A 13,993-nucleotide genomic window follows, 5' to 3' on the forward strand; every position below is an offset into this window, starting at 1 on the left:
AAAATTGGGGCACCGGGAAAGCTTGTTTGGGTTACCCCATTTAAATGAGGAAATGTTTGATTTTCCTTTTAAGTTTTCTTTCTTTTTCCTTATTTCTTCTCCATCGCCGTTTCTTCCCCAAACCCGCGCCTCCTCTCCCGATTTCCCTTTTCTCTGTGGAGTCGTGCCCCGCCGGATGCCGCCGAGCTCGTGCCCTAACCGCCACTAGACAGTTTCTTCCCCTCTTCTTACCGCCGGCCAAGTTTCTTCCTCTCCTTCCTTTCCTCTCGGCGCGATCACCTCTTCGGCTCCTCCACCACCGACGCCGCTCCTCCTCAGCCTAGCGTCGACAGCCGACTGCCTTTCCTGTGCCGACACTTCACCTCTTCCTGCGTCGCCATCTGATTGTTGTCGCCAGCCGACCGCCACGAGAGCACCGTTGTCTCCTCCTCTTGGCCCATCGCCGGTCGCTAGCGCTTGCCGCCTACTGACAGTGACGCCGCCGAGCACCCACATATGTTGGTCGTGCCCTAGGTGTCACCCTCTTCTGATCTCTGCGTGCCAACGCCAAAGCCGCCGCAACCCTCTTCTTCTTCCCTCTGCCCTAGCGGCAGCCCGCCGAACCCTAGATCGTTGCTGGCGCACCTGTGCCCTAGTTCGCTGGAAGCTGAGAGCCGAATAGGCGATAAAGAGCTGTGGAGATCTGGCGGTGTGACTGAGAGGTAAGGGATTGGATCTCGATTTTGTGCTCTGTTTTGTCCAATTCTGCCATGAGGATCACTGTGTTGAAGTGGAAGGTTATGCTAATTTGGGAATGGTGGTTCTGGTTTTTCGCAGCAGCAGTTCCGGTTTTGTTCTCAGCAATAACTTCATTGTAGCTCTGGCTGTGGAGCACCGACTGATCATCCAGATTGAGGTGAATTTTATTCAGTTTTTGGGTTGATGCAGATTGATGACATATCAGTGGTTAAATTGTTCTAATTTAATGAGGAGAAGGGGATGTGTAAAGAGGTAGCATCTGATTGATTTTGATAGAATGAAATCAGACCTTATTGTATTGTGTTGGTAGGTGATTCATGATGATTATATGATTTAATGATTGTTATTCGGATCATAGAAATGATTATCAAATGTGGGGGGTTTGATTGAGGAGTTAGATGATCCAATTAGGGTTTGTAATTGGATCTGGGTTTATGTTAGCTTCTCGAGGATTTGATTTATCAAATTTATTTATATGTAATTAGCTAAATCTGTATATCATGTATTACAGGACTCTGATTCGAGACAAGCACCTCGACGGTGGATTTGACTGGATTGGACCTGCTATTTGAGACGGGTACCTCTTGACTTATCTTTTATGATATTGTCAATTTGATATGCATAGTATTTTATAGCTACAAGCAATGATCATGTTTGCCTTTGGTATGTCACTGTTTGTTACCCGTAGCATGTTCTGTTGGGCGTTTGTTATATATCCATATTTAAGTTTCGTGATTATTGCCATGAGTACCTTGGTTCCTAGAGTAAGTGACATACCATACCTTACTGAGGTTAGGACTAGGTTCTGAATTTTTATTTTCTGGCATGTGTATCTAGATTATCTGATACCTATGTTTTTCCATCATATCTGATTTGTCTACCTAGACCTTTTGCTTTGATCCATGTATATTGTTGGTATATATTTTATAGAGGTGGATATGTTCAGGACCTAGGTTGTTATACCATAGAGGACCTGTATACCCTATATCTGTGGACTTGACTTATTTGTACTAGGGTACACATATTTATATGTATGTGGATTAGGTTCAGGATATTGTCATGCTTAGTTTCATGCACCATTCGAATGATTGCATGCTGCGTGATAGGCTGCTCCATTATTGTAGAGCATATCGCCAGATTCATCACTGTTCGGTGCTCCGTTGGTCCGCTCATGGGTAGCGTGACGCAGCGTGGTAGCACGTCAGTTTCAGGATATTGTTCAGGATATTGTCATGCTTAGTTTCATGCACCATTCGCATGATTGCATGTTGCGTGATAGGCTGCTCCATTATTGTAGAGCATATCGCCAGATTCATCACTGTTCGGTGCTCCGTTGGTCCGCTCATGGGTAGCGTGACGCAGCGTGGTAGCACGTCAGTTTTGCTCTGTTCGGTGCTCCGTTGGTCGGCTCATGGGTAGTGTGACGCAGCGTGGTAGCACGTCAGGGATCCCTCCCCGTCATGGTGTATCTGGTGATGAGAGCATTGCGCTCCCCCACTTATGATTTGGGGTAGGAGTATGTGTGTACTCCGATAGCATCCCGTCCACTCGGTCACTCATCAGGAGCAGTGGCGTCAGAGTGCACGGTTGTCACAGCCCTACCCACTCAGTCTCACCATTTGTGTGTGAGATGACTGATTGGCGTCAGGGGTGACCATGCCATTGGCACCATATGCATTTATTGCATTTATTTGCTGCACTTATATGCTGCATTTTGGTGGATGCGTTTGTTTGACATGCATACAGGAGGCATATTGTGTATCTGGTTTGATGACCCCTTTTATTCTGGATAGGAGTTCCTGGTGAGTACATCTTCCTCAGTTTGCCTTACAGTTTTGCATATTTTCCTATATATGATTAGGAAGTTGTATTCCATGTTTGTTGCTGTTAGATATATCTTACTAGTCATGTCTATTGGTATTCGCTGAGTTGTTGAACTCACCCCCGTGGACACTATCTTTTTCAGGTACCAGGTTATTTATGATGTCGCAAGGAGTATCCTGCCTGCTGGTCCCCATGTCACCTCAGAAGATCTGTCTTCGTTGCTGTTCATTTGTACTTTGGTATTGTGTATCTTGCTTGTGTTTCGATTTTGTTTCCGGAGTGGTGTTTTGTGGTGTGGTGTAAGCCTAGCCGGCTAGCATGTCATGTATTTTGATTTTCTATCGTTTTTCTGCTGTGTTTTGGATTTTTGTTCCAGCCGAGTGGGCTGAAGATATAAACTGCGTGAATGACTTTGTGTTATTCTTTTATTTCTGTTATTGTTCCGGTCCGGCCGTGTTGGCCGAGGTATATGTGGCCCTGAGGGCTTTGTATAAATGTTTCAGTTTGTCACCCGTACAGGGGATGTGCTGTCGAAATTTCTTCAGACAGGGACTCCCCCGAGGCTTGACAATTTAGTGGTATCAGAGCAGGTATACGATACTTGCTATGTGTTCTGGATTTTCGAGATTTATCTGATACCAATTTATTTGGTATCAGAGATCGGCTTACGAGTCTTATTTTCCCTGTGTTTCGGATTTCGTGTTTTGGTTTTCTCGATGTGACTTTTTAGGTTTTGGGACCTGGCAGCAGCAGGACATCTCCAAGCTATAGGAGGTATGATGGTATGCTATTATCCTACATTTTGGTTAGTATATGTATCGTTGACTATTACAGTTTATGACATGTAATAACACTTTGTATCTGGTATCTGTCTGATGTTGTAGCGATATTACATATGATGGGTTAGCCACTGATGATGATCGACCTTAATAGAGATTAAGGGTTACAGTTTCTGGTGATTTTTCATATCATCCACCAGTAGTTTTTAGTTTTGGTTAGCAGATTGAGGCACATACCAGCCTCTGCTATTATTAGCTGGGTAGTGGATAGTATCTATATCTTTATGTTGACCTAGCCAGTAGTGTATCATTTATTTTTAGTTAATTTCATCAGTAAATATTGATTTACTCTTGTTAGATCGGTCAGTAGAAGACTGATTTACGTTTGTCGACTTGGGTAGTCATAGATTGATATACCTTAGTTGCTTGTGACGGATTAGTGTATTCTTGATTAGTTAGTAGATGACCGATTTAGTTATGTTGGTCCGATCAGTAGGGGACTGTCATACTCTATTTTTAGAGGTTCGAATCTTTGGATTATTTGTGCTTAGTTAGGTATCTAGTGCACATTTGAGTATATGACTCGTACTGACGTGGAAAAGACTGAATTAGCCGTATACCATTGTCGGCTTGGTCAGTCTATAGAGGATCGATGTATCCTATTCCATTGGTACTTTAATTTTTGACTGTATGTACCTAGTTGGATTGTCTATGATTACGTTTTCCTGTATGATCTTTATGTTTGATTTTATTTAGTTATACCCCTAAACCATGAGAGTAGGTAGAATAAGGTTGGTGTGGTAGACTGGATTAAATATGCTGATTTTACATACATGTGTAGTTTATACACTTGATTATTATGTGATGTAGGAGTTCTATGATAGACGGTAAAATTGCATGTAGTGAGTGTATATTTGTCCAGATGATGATTATGGTGGGTTTCTAGTAGATTATACCCGAGTGGTTAGACGTATGTGTCTGATTGGTTTATTGGAGGTATTTTGTCGATTTAATCTGAGTTGTGATATGCGCAGATGTGTTCGGTGTAAGACTCGAGGTATCTTGTGGAATATATATGATTTATGGGTACACTTGTGTCTATTAGGCTTTATTGGAAGTATTTAGTGATAATACTCATTTGGTATGTGTTGTGAGTATTATTGGAGGTGTATTGTCGATTATACCTACATTGATTTTTGCACACGGGTTGGTATGCATTGTTGGAGGTATCACGATGATTTATACCTATGATGTGAGTATGTTTGTTGTGTACTAGTTGGAGGATTATGTCGATTATACATATGTTGTGTGTGCACGTGTGTCAGGTGTATGATTGGTAGCATCATGATGATTCTACCTATATTGAATGTAGAATGTGAGTGTCTACTTCATGTTATTGGTTGTATTACCCTGTCAATTAATTCTCCTATTAGTGGGTGGCCGACCCACTAGGATGATGATACAGTTGGCGATGGATTTGATTTGCTTATTAGGGTGTTATACCTTTGGCTGCCCACAGTGATATGTGGTTGAGTGATCTTGTGCAGCCTCTAGTTGGATAGTTAGGTGTCTTGGACACTTATGGATCGTTTGTGGTGGAGCGGAGCTCCCACATATTATTGTTGGTTTATGGTAGAGCGTTGCTTTTACATATTTTAGATTGTTGTGGTGGAGCGTTGCTCCCACATATTACGGATTGTTTGTGGTAGAGCGTTGCTCCCACATATGTGGTGTTTTCTGTGATGGAGCGTTGCTCTCACACTGGTGGATCTATTCTTTGGTGATTAGTATTGTTGGTGATTATATTTCAGATTTATTGTCAGGGATCTTATGGTTAGGAATGTCTGTGATACAGATATTATGTGTCTTGGTTTTTACCATTAGGGCTTGCGGTGCCCTAGATGTTATCATGGACTCGGTGATTTGGGTATCCCTAGGATGTTTGGATTGGGTTCCATTGTCTTATTGACGATGTTGTGATCTATTTCAGATTCGAGGTGATTCACGTACACCATCTTCGCATAGTTCTAGAGATGTTTTGACGGAAACGTCTATATGTGAAGATCAGTAGTGCGTATTTTGGTTGTCTTCTGTGAGGTGTTTGAGACGCACGGTCACCAGTAGGGGTATATCGTGGATCCACAGGAGATAGAGGTGGTTACCAGTGGGGAGTTGTCATAGCCTATTCATGAGACTCGCAACTCCCTTTGCCGAGCTAGTTATTACCGGAGGCTCGTTGGGGGTTTTTCCACGTGTTGCTATGCCACTTACACGCCTGACCAGGAAAGGCGTGAAGTTCACTTGGACTGAGGATTGCGAGACCAGCTTCCAGGAGCTGAAGAGGAGACTAGTGTACGCTCCGATTTTGGTTTTACCTTCTGAAGAGGACGGATTCGTGCTCTATACCGACGCATCTCTACAGGGTTTGGGCGCTGTTTTGATGCAGCACTATAGAGTAGTCTCCTATGCTTCTCGTCGGTTGAAGGAGCATGACAAGAACTACCCTGTACATGATCTGGAGTTAGCCGCCATCATCTTTGCTTTGAAGATTTGACGACATTATTTATATGACGTTACATTTGAGATTTTCACTGACCATAAGAGTCTCAAATATCTGTTTTACTTAGAAGGAACCTAATCTCCAACAGAGGAGATGGATGGAGTTCCTGAAGGATTTTTGATTGTACCATTAGCTATCACCCAGGGAGAGCTAATGTGGTTGCCGATGCACTTAGCAGGAAGTCCAGAGGGACTTTAGCTTGTCACCGAGTTATGGTCACAGACTTGATTCAAGGTTTCTCCGAGTTGGGCCTTGAGGGATAAGGACAGACAGAGCAGGGTACTCTGGTTACCATGGTTGCTCAGTCGTCAATCAGGACGAGGATCCGAGAGCCCTAGGCTGCGGATCAGTATTTGCACTTTATTTGCAATCAGATAGCTTCCGGGCAGCAGACCGAGTTCACACGAGACGAGGAGGGTGTTATACACTTCCGAGACAGATTATGCGTACTTCAGTCTCATCCGGTCTTATAGGAGTTACTTCTGGAGGCTCGTCGCTCATGATTTGCTGTCCACCCAGGCGGTACCCGTATGTACTGTGAGATCGTTAGATTCGATGGAGGGGGGGGTGAATATCGATTCGAAAATCTCGAGTTAAAACGCAGCGGAAAAAGTAAAGAAGTAAAGAGATGAACACTGTTGATTTTTACTTCGTTCGGAGCCTGTGACGACTCCTACTCGAAGGCCCGTACTCCTTGAGTACTTTCGTTGGGCAATTCACTAGCAATTCGGATAATTACAATTTACGTACAAATATTGCTAATGAAAAGAAAGAAATCAAAGCTAACCGACAAACAATGAATTAAAAAGGAGAGCCGGAGTGAGTCGTCGGAGCTTTGTCAACGTCGTTGGAGCGCAGAGCAGCAGAGTGATTGGACTCAGAGTTCTCAGAAGACTTGTATTTTGAAGCTCCTGCCTGGGGCTTCTTTTATATGCTGCTCCGGGCGCCTAGATCCCCTCCGGGCGCCTGGAATGTGACGTAGCACTCCCAACCAGCATGCTCCAAGTGTCAACGTCGTCCTGGGGATAAAATTTGCCTCCGGGCGCCCGGAGCCATTCCGGGCGCCCGGAGCCATTCCGGGCGCCCGGACCCCCACTGTTTCCTACCTGCAAAACAGTGTTAGTCCGAGGCAAATAAACCCTGCAGCACAGTTTGTTAGCACATTTTTACAGGTAAACTCAGTAATAAAAATTAGCATCCAGAGTATGACTTAGATTCCGTCTTTCCGAGACCGGAATCTAGTCACGATCTCGACTTAGATATCCGAAATGGATCTAAGCCGGATCGACGCCTAATGTTCCCTTCCCGGGAACGCGTCCTCGCAGCTATTCGGTCAACCCCCTCCAGTGACTTACCTCACTTACCTGCCAGACGTCCGGTCAGCCCGTCGACCCGTCTGGACTTCTTGCCAAGCGTCCGGTCAGCCCGTCGATCCGCTTGGACTTCTCGCCAGCTATCCGGTCAGCCCGTCGACCTAGCTGGACTTCTCGCCAAGCGTCCGGTCAGCCCGTCGACCCGCTTGGACTTCTCGCCAGCTATCCGGTTAGCCCGTCGACCTAGCTGGACTTTTCCTGCACACTTGATAAAAGTGTCAGACAACAACACAACTAACTTAACCCATTTGTCATTCATCAAAACATGGGTTAGACCGTTAGTGCTACCCGCACCAACAATCTCCCCCTTTTTGATGGAATGACAACCTGGTTAAGTTAGTGAAAGCATATGTACGAAACAACATGCATTTGTGTGGTTTTAAAGTTAGTTTGTGTTTTCAAATTGGTTTAGCTAACTTAACCACCTAACCCTCCTCCCCCTTTGGCATTCATCAAAAAAGAACAAGGGTAAATAAGCATAGTGTTTAAGTTACCTAATCATGAAAAATAACTGAGTTTGGTACAAAATTCAAGGATAAAAGTACAATCTTTAAATCCAAGAAAAATCAATTTGACTTTGGGGGAGTTTTAAAAAAAACTTGTTTAACGCATTTGTTCTTTAGCTTTTGAAAAATTGCTAAGTGTAGATTGTCTAATTTTCAATCATAAGTGTATAAGGTCTAATGTTTCAAACCAAATTTCCAAAGCAGGTTTGAGAAAATTTTTCAAAACTGATTTATTTTTCAACACTAAGTTTGTAAAAGATTCAATTTTCAAAATCAAAGAAAATGATTTTGAGAAGCTTAGTTTGTAAAATTTAGCTTTGAAATTAAATTGTCAAACTCAAGTTTTAAGGACTAGATTCAGTACCATTTTTCAAAGTAAAGTTAAACTAAATTTAAATCTTTACTTTCAGTTTTCAAAGGAGTTTGGTAAAAGTAAGATCATATTTTTAGAATGTGTTTGTAAAATTTGTTTTCTAAAATCAAATTTTCAAAGTGTAAAAGTGTTAGATTCAAAACCATGGTTTAAAATACTTGAAAAGGTCAGTTTTCAAAGACTAGGAAAAATGGATAAAAAGTTTGTGAGGTAAAAGAATTTCACAATTTTAAACTAGTTGTTTTTAAACTTTGATTTTCAAAATTAAGTTTAAAATTCAATTTGGAAAACTAAAGTAGTTTTATTTCTCCCCCTGAAATTGATACTTAACTCTAACCAGCTGTCTAACCAATTAGGTACTAACTAACTATCAGAAGATAGTAGCTTTCACTAGGTTAGTCAGATTAAGGAAATTATAATCAGTCAGTGTTTGACTTGACTGATGAACTTTAATCTGATTAATATCTGAATTGTATTTAACGTCCAAACTTATGTTGATGCACTGAAATAAGCATCTTAAGTCTAGAAAGTTGGCTTATGCATCTCACCCCTTTCTATGTTTGTCAAACACAAGCAAGGTAACCCTAGGGTGTTGGTGAGATGCTCAAAAACTAGTCCTATGGGTACATGCTTTCTAAGGATGTAAACCTAGTCTAAGGCCAAAACTGTTTTTGAAAATCTAAAAATGGAAAGTTTTGAAAACAAACAAGTTTAACCTATAATTTGATAAAATCTTTTTTGAAAGTATTTTTGAAATTTCCTAGTCTATTGAGCACATCCCTAGTTGTCGTCGTAAGTTGCTAAATTCACTTTCAGGGAGTGGTTTTGTAAAAATGTCAGCTAAATTTGATTTAGACTCAATGTACTTGAGTTCAATATCACCTTTAGTAACATGATCCCTGATAAAGTGGTGCCTAATTTCAATATGTTTGGTTCTTGAATGATGCACAGGATTCTTGGTTAAGTTAATTGAACTTATATTGTCAATTAATACTTTTACATTTGTGATATTTAAGTTGAAATCTTTTAGAGTATGCATCATCCATAATAATTGTGCAACACATTCGCCTATAGCTATGTATTCTGACTCAGTTGTAGATAGTGCAACACAGTGTTGCTTTCTACTAAACCAGCTGACAAGGGATGAACCAAGTAGTTGGCATCCACCACTTGTGCTTTTGCGGTCTAATTTGCATCCGGCATAATCTGAGTCAGAATATCCTATTAATTCAAAGTTGTTGGTCCTAGGATACCAAATTCCTACATTTGTGGTTCCCTTGAGGTATCTAAAGATTCTTTTGACTTGAGTCAAATGAGATTCTTTAGCACAGGTTTGGTATCGAGCACACATACTAACTGCAAATAAAATGTCAGGTCGGCTTGCAGTTAAGTAAAGTAGACTACCTATTGCACTTCGATAATGTTTTAGATCCATTGATTATCATCTAGGATTGTGTTTACGACCATAGGTGTTTTTATTTCTTTAGTATTTTCCATTCCAAATTTTCTAAGTAACTCCTTAGTATATTTTTGTTGATAGATATAATTTCCTTCATTTGTTTGTTTGACTTGTAATCCTAGAAAATAAGTTAATTTTCCTACCAGACTCATTTCGAATTCGTGTTCCATTAGGTTTGTAAATTCGTTTAAAAACTCTGAGTTTGTTGAACCAAAGATGATATCATCTACATAAATTTGAGCTATAAAAATATCTTCTTTTATTGATTTCACAAATAGTGTTGGGTCAACTTGACCTTGGTTGAACCCTTTAGAGATTAAGTAAGAGGTTAGTCTTTCATACCATGCCCTAGGTGCCTGTTTAAGTCCATATAATGTCTTTTTTAATTTGTAGACATAATCAGGGTGTTCTAGGCTTTCAAAACCAGGTGGCTGACCTACATAAACTTCTTCTTTTATTAATCCATTAAGAAAGGCAGACTTGACATCCATTTGGTATAGTTTGAATCCTTTATGGGCTGCATAGCTTAGTAACATTCTAATGGACTCTAGTCTAGCTACCGGGGCATAAGTTTCATCATAGTCAAGTCCTTCAACTTGACTGAACCTTTTGGCAACTAACCTGGCCTTGTTTCTAGTAATTTCTCCAGTTTCACTTAGCTTGTTTCTAAATACCCATTTGGTTTCTATTATTTTCTTATCGTTAGGTGGAGGTACTAGGTCCCAAACTTCATTGCGCTCAAATTGAGCTAATTCTTCTTGCATAGCTATGACCCAGTCTGGGTCAAGTAGGGATTCAGCTACAGTTTTGGGTTCAATATTTGAGATTAATGAGATTTGACTTAGGTTTCTGAAAGATGACCTGGTTTGGACCCTAAGGTCTGGGTCACCAATTATTTGATCAGTAGGATGGTTTGGGTTGACTCTTATGGTTCTAGAAGGTTGACTTTCTTGTAGTTGTTCTTCTTCTTCATAATTTTGGGTTTGGTTTGTTCCTTCAGAATTGATATGTTCGTGAACAGGGTCAACTGGTTGAGGTTGGGCTTGTTCTAGGTTTTGATTAGATTCTTTGAATTTTACATTGGTGGTTTCCTCAATTCTTAAGGTAACTTTATTATAAATTCTGTAGCCTCTGCTATTCAGAGAGTACCCTAGAAAAATTCCATTTTCTATTTTGGAAGTGAATTTGCCTAAGTGTTCTCTAGTATTTAGGATAAAGGCTGGGCAACCAAATACCTTAAAGTGTTTTACATTAGGTTGTTTGTTGTAAAATATTTCAAAAAATGTTTTATTGTGGTTTTTGTTTAGTGTTGTTCGGTTTTGTACATAGCAGGCTGTACTAACAGCTTCTGCCCAAAAATATTTAGGTAAGTTGTATTCATTTAGCATAGTTCTAGATGCTTCAAGTAAAGTTCTATTTTTCCTTTCTACAATTCCATTTTGTTGGGGAGTCTTAGGACAAGAAAATTCATGATGGTAGCCATTTTCAAGGCAAAATTTATCAAAATTATGATTTTTAAATTCTCCTCCATTATCACTTCTGATTCTTTTAATTTTTATGCCTTTTTCATTTTCAATTTGTTTGCAGAAATTTGAAAAAATTTCAAAGGTTTCATCTTTATTTTTTAAGAATTTGACCCAAGTGAACCTAGAATAGTCATTTATTATAACTAAACAGTATAGACTTCCATTTATTGATTTAACTCCATGGGAGTCAAATAGGTCTAAGTGCAAAAGTTCTAGGACTGAGTTGGTTTGGGATTCATTAATTGGTTTGTGGGTAGATTTTGTTTGTTTGCCTTGTTGACAAGCATTACATATTGTTAAATCTAAGTTAGGTAATTTTGGTAAGCCTCTAACTAGACCATTTAATTTACTTATGTTTCTGAAATGTGTGTGTGACATTCTTCTATGCCATAGCCAGGTTTCTTCTTTTTGTGTTAAATAACACTTGACTGAAGAAGTGGTTAAGTTAATGGCATAGATATTGTCTTTTCTAAAGCCTTTTAGGCTTATAGTTGGATTATCTAGATGTTTGATCAAACATTCTGTGGATAGAAATTTTACCTTATACCTAGTGTCACATAATTGACTTATGCTCAGAAGATTGTATTTAAAATTTTCAACAAGTAGAACATTTGTAATTATGAAATCTATTTTTAATTCAATATTACCTATACCAATTACCTTGAGTTTACCGTTGTTTCCAAAGGCAACTGTTCCTAGGCTTTTGTAGGTTAATTGAGTGAACTTGGTGTGATCTCCAGTCATATGTTTGGAGCAACCACTGTCCAAAATCCACTTGGTTTCCTACAACAAGTAGGATTTTTATGTTAGTCTTAGTTTATTAATTTTTAATCAAACATTAAGTAACTATCTTAATTTTGAAATTTTGAAATTAATTTAAGTTTAAGAATTTTGAAGTTAATTTTTGAATTTTGAAAATAACTTGAGTTTAAAACTTTTAAATTAATTTAAGTTTAAAATTAAATTTTGAAATTAATTTAAAGATTAAATTTTGAAATTAATTTAAGTTTAAAATTTAAAATTTTGAAATTAATTTAAAGATTTAAAATTAAATTTAAATAATTTTTAAGTCTTATTCATCTCACCCGATCTATATTATCAATCAGGGAAACCTATGGTTTTGTGAGATGAAATTGGTTTGATTATAGAGTTTTGGTTTAACTAGTGTTAGATTCAGACTTAGCTTTGGTTTCCACAAATAGGCATTCTTCGGATAAACTTCTAAGCTTGGTGAGTCTCATGGACATCATTAGAAGTAACCAACCTTTCGAAGTTTTCCGAATAGTCCTATCCACGGAACTTAGTATTAAATCTTGGTCTAACTGGTTAGGATTCGTTTAAGGGTAGCTTCGGTCAGTTCCACTTGGCCAAATGCACCAGATCGAAGCCATATCTTTCTAGACATGCGATGCCCAAGCTTCCCTAACGTACTATCATCCAAAAACTTCACCAGTACCATGAGTCAAGTTAAACTTGGTCTCTTTTTACTAATCCTAATTACCCTGTCGGGTTAGTTTGTTTTGGGTTACCCTGTCGGGTATGTTAGTTTTGGAGGTGTCAGCTATTCTGGAGCCTCCCCCTGAATTATTGGCCATTAATTTGGATTTTGGGTTTGTGTCGATTCTTTTTATAGTTATAATCAACTTGGTGATAATCTAAATTTTGTTGAGTTTTGAATTTTGATTTTAAGTTAAATTTATATTTTAGTTTTTGATCTGATTTATTCAAGTTTATATAATGTATTTTATCTTTAGGTATATAGAATTGATTAAGTCCTACTTGCGTGGTTAAGCACGCTTTCGGGACCCAAGCTTGTTTAGTTGCTTTGTGTTGGGTTAATAATGATTTAAAGGTTTTGTTTGAGTTTGACTTATATCCAAGTCCGGTTTTATTATAGCATGCCTTTTGGTTATTTAGAATTAAATCTAAATTTTTAGATCTTGTTGTGAATTTTTCCAACAATTCTTTTAACTTATTAATTTCATTTTTTAATGATAAATTCTCCTCCTCAAGTGTTCGATCTTGAGTTGGATTCGAATTTTTTAATTGTTCCTTGAGGTTTTGATTTTCCTCAAGAAGCTATTTATTTTCATTTTCCAACTTAACTACTTTTTTATTTAAACACGAGATAATTCTAAAGAATTTACGATTTAAGTTTAGGTATACCTCTTCGGAACCTTCGGAAACGAGTGCGGACTCGTGGCTTGATTCGGGTTCGGACCCGTCTTCCGATTCCTCCGATTCGTCTTCCGTTTCAGCTTCGCGAGCCATCAGCGCGAGGTGACTTTGGTGCTTTTGCCTTTCTCCTTCCGATTCGTCTGAGGAGGAATCGTCCCATGTTGCTTTGAGGGCTTTCTTCTTTGTTGACTTTGGTTTGTCAAGTTTCAATCTTGGGCATTCATTCTTGTAGTGCCCCTTTTTGTTACATCCGAAACATGTGACATTTCTTGAGTCGGCTGGCGAACTGATTTTGCTGAAGCTTCTCTTTTTCCTGGTGAACATTTTCCTTACCAGGTTCACCAGGTGTTCTTCGTCTTCAGAGTCTTGATCGGAATCTTCTTCAGATTCGGGTTTGTTCTTCTTTTCATTAGAGGAACCTGCAAATAAAGCTACACCTTTCTCGACCCCGGCGTTAGTTTGCTCATGAAGTTCTCATTCACAGAAGAGTTCATCCAATTTTAATTTAGATAAATTTTTGAAATTTTGTAGGCATCTCGATTGATGCCCACAAATTGTTTCACGGAAAAGCATTTAACGCGTACCTGATTAAGTCTTGGTTCTCCATTTGGTGGCCTATCGCGTGGAGACCGTTGAGGATATCTTTGACCCTCGCGTGGGTGACTTGCGTTTCTCCT

The sequence above is a fragment of the Zingiber officinale genome, chromosome 8B (assembly GCF_018446385.1).
Source record: "Zingiber officinale cultivar Zhangliang chromosome 8B, Zo_v1.1, whole genome shotgun sequence".
Taxonomy (NCBI): Eukaryota; Viridiplantae; Streptophyta; class Magnoliopsida; order Zingiberales; family Zingiberaceae; genus Zingiber; species Zingiber officinale.